This window comes from Panthera leo, chromosome A1 (genome assembly GCF_018350215.1).
Source record: "Panthera leo isolate Ple1 chromosome A1, P.leo_Ple1_pat1.1, whole genome shotgun sequence".
Taxonomy (NCBI): Eukaryota; Metazoa; Chordata; class Mammalia; order Carnivora; family Felidae; genus Panthera; species Panthera leo.
In genome coordinates, this window is record NC_056679.1 from 94,989,301 (window position 1) to 94,992,694 (window position 3,394).

Sequence of the window (3,394 nt, forward strand, 5' to 3'; positions counted from 1 at the left end):
GCTTTTCAGAGTAGAGGCACTCGAGTAGAGGGCATTCGGCAGCTTGCTGAGCTGAATTGAAATGCCTCTGCCTTATTTGAGGGTGATTCTTGGAACAGACATCTCCCTTCTGGAATGTGGATTCATGCCTCAACGTTTTCAGAATGTGGAAGCCACTTGTGAGCGTATGATTTGGCTCTCCAGGGCACTATGTGCAAAACGGCAGCCTCCAAGGCTGGGGTTTCTGCCCTGTTGCCACTATTTCCCTTTTGGGCCTCCGGGTTGTCACTGAAGTTTCGTGTCCTCTCCTCTTGCCACCTCTGATTGTTGCTCTTTGAAATACACGCTGGGAAGTACAACTTCGGGAAGGCAAGCAACATTTCCCTCTGCTAAGCCACACGGATGCTGGGCTCTGGGCTGTAAACCTTAGGATGCTTCTTTCAGAATTGCCTGGTTCCTCAGGACATTCTCTACCATAATAAATTACCACTGCACCATCCATCCTACTAACTGGGGCTCTAACAGAAGAATCTGACCTTTACAGTTTTAAAGTTATTTATTTAAAAAAATTTTTTTAATGTTTATTTTTGAGAGAGAGAGAGAGAGAGACAGAGCACAAGTGGGGAAGGGTCAGAGACAGAGGGAGACACAGAATCTGAAGCAGGCTCCACGTTCTTAGCTGTATGCACAGAGCCCAACACAGGGCTCAAACCCATGAACCATGAGATTATGACCTGAGCTGAAGTCAGACACTTAACCAACTGAGCTACCCAGGTGCCCCTAAAGTTATATTTATTATTTAAGGTCTTTATTGAGGCACCTGGGTGGCTCAGTAGGTTGATCATCAGGCTCTTGATTTTGGCTTAGGTCATGACCTCATGGTTCGATGCTTCAAGGTACCGCTTGGGCTCTGTGCTGGCAGCGTGGAGCCTACCTGGGATTCTCTCTCTCTCTCTCTCTCTCTCTCTCTCTCTGCCCTTCCCTGAGTCCCTCTCTCTCTCAAAATAAATAAATAAACTTAGAAAACAAAGAAGTTGTACCTTTAAGATCTTTATTAACAAGTGTTTGCTGTTTGTTGATCCTTTTGAAAAAGCAAGTCAGAAACTATTATTATAGATTAAAAATGAGGTTCCTAGAAATTTCAATTTGACCACATAGGAAAAAAACCTCTAAAGGTGTGTTGAGAAAAACCAGGTTTTAAAACACACATGCACGCATGCACATACACACATTTGTCATGACCAAAAAGAGATTAGGTAAAAATAATAGAAACCCCATCCTGCATAGCTAATGCAGATAGTTTGGGTATCTGATCAATGGGCAAAAAGCAAGCACTTAAGGCCCTCAGCTCCAATCTTTTGTTCATTTCTTATTGCTGGAATTTCATATTCGTTCTTGTTGGATGCCTCAACCAGCCGGTGGTAGAGACGGTCAGTGAGCATTTACTCAGCCCTGCACTGCTCATGCTGGAGCAAAGTCTCAGCCGGTGGGTCCGCTGCTTTGGTCTCTGTGCTATCCAGCGGTTTCCAGTTTTCTGAGCCTCTGTGTGGGAAATTGAAGTTTTGTGGGTACTAACCTTGAGGGACCTGCTGACCTTGGGTCTCATCTCCTTGATTCCCCTTACCTTCTTCATTGCCATCCTCTCTAGGCCGTCTTTGATAAGAAGGGACCCCTGGGAAGTCATGGTCTATAACCCCGATACACATTCTGTCTTTATGGCCTACCTTCTTCTCCTGCACCCCGCTTGTCAGCCCCCTCCACCTTTTCTCCCCCAACAGAAGGGCTGGGATCCTGGGGTCCACGCCCACAGTCTGTGCTCAGCAGGAAGCTGGGAGCCTACGCGCAGTATGGGAGTGCCGGGACTGTTGGCCCTGATCTTGGGGAGCCCTCCAAGAGCCATCCCCTCTCTTTTCACCCTACTCTCATCGCTTTGGTAGCTCCGCTGGTGATTGTGTGGAGGACCCGGCCGATCTTGGATAGTCTATAATGCCTCTGGTGAGCTGTGTCACCGCCTTGCACTGGAACCCCACCAGGGCACGTGACCTTTGCTGCCCCTGTACCCTTTTCTCCTGCAACAAGATCAAATTCCAGTCTCTCCACCAACTACACCGAGAAAGTTCTTCCTGGGGCTTTTCTTCTTTATGGCAGTCTTGGTGTACAAAATACGTCTTCCTCAGTGTCCTTTTTGTTTATTGAAACCATATTCGTTTCTCACAAGGAACCATTTTATTGTTCCCCAAAGCTTCATTGCAATGACCCTGACCCAGCAGGCAGAGGTCGTGGATGTGAGTCCTCTGCCGCTGCTCCCTGTGCTTGGCATTGACCTTGCGGACGAGGGCGAGGCAGGGACCGCTGCGCGATGGCAATTAGGCTGGTGCCGTGCTGGAGCTGCACAGGGCTCTCTGAGCTTCCTTCTTTTTAAATTAAAGGAGAAAAAGATGCTTGTTGTGGAAAACAGTTACAAAACAAACATAAAGCATATGCAGAAGAAGGCAATAGATGTTACATATAATCCTACTACTTAGAAATAAGGAGTATTAACATCTAGGCGTATAGACATCTATGTATATATGCATATGTGTGTGCAGGTATCCCTATATATACATATAGATGGAAAGAAAAACAAATACGGATAAATATCTATGCATGTGTGTGTGTATATTTGTGTGTGTGTGTGTGTGTGTGTGTGCATATTTAGGTTGGATAGTTTTGTTTGTTTTTACTTTTATGCACAAATGGCATACACACCGCACAGGGTCGCGTGATCTGCTTGATGCCTTCTAGAAAATTTGCTAATATATCGCAACCAACCCTCAAAATCAATAAACACATTTCTTATACATTGTCCCTGACTCTCCACTTAAGAAGTTATTTTAGTTTTTGACCACGATAAGCTCGAGGTACTGAAAATCCTTGCACAGGATTTTGTTCAAATTCTGAATTCTTTCTTGAGGCTACGTGTTAAAAGGCAGACTTCCTTGCTGAATTGAAGGTTTGCACGTCGTGCCAAATATAAGCAGCTGTTCTTACCAGCTGTGCGTGTCCTTCTTTTGCATCATGCTTAATATTGTCCTTTGCCCACTTTTTCAAAAAAGATATTGGTTATTTTCCTATCGATTGATAAGATTCCTTTCTTCTTAATAGGCATTAGTTGCCCACCCTAGTGCTTAGCATTGGCTGCCCTGTCTTTTTTTGTTGTTACTGTCAATTTTTTAAGTTTATTTATTTTGAGAGAGAGAGAGAGAGTGCAAGCGAGGGAGGGGCAGAGAGAGAGAATCACAAGCAGGCTCCAACCTATCAGTGCAGAGCCTGACATGGGGCTCCATCTCACAAACCGGGGGATCATGACCTGAGCCAAAATCAAGAGTCAGACGCTCAACTGCTCAGCCAACTAAGTCAGGCGCCCCAGCATTGG

The 3,394-nt window shown here is 45.4% G+C and overlaps 1 pseudogene; it reads right to left on the reverse strand.

Annotated features, from left to right (window-relative positions):
* Positions 1-1,421: 1,421 nt before the first annotated feature.
* Positions 1,422-2,299, reverse strand: LOC122229908 (annotated as a pseudogene).
* Between the last annotated feature and the right edge of the window lie 1,095 nt (positions 2,300-3,394).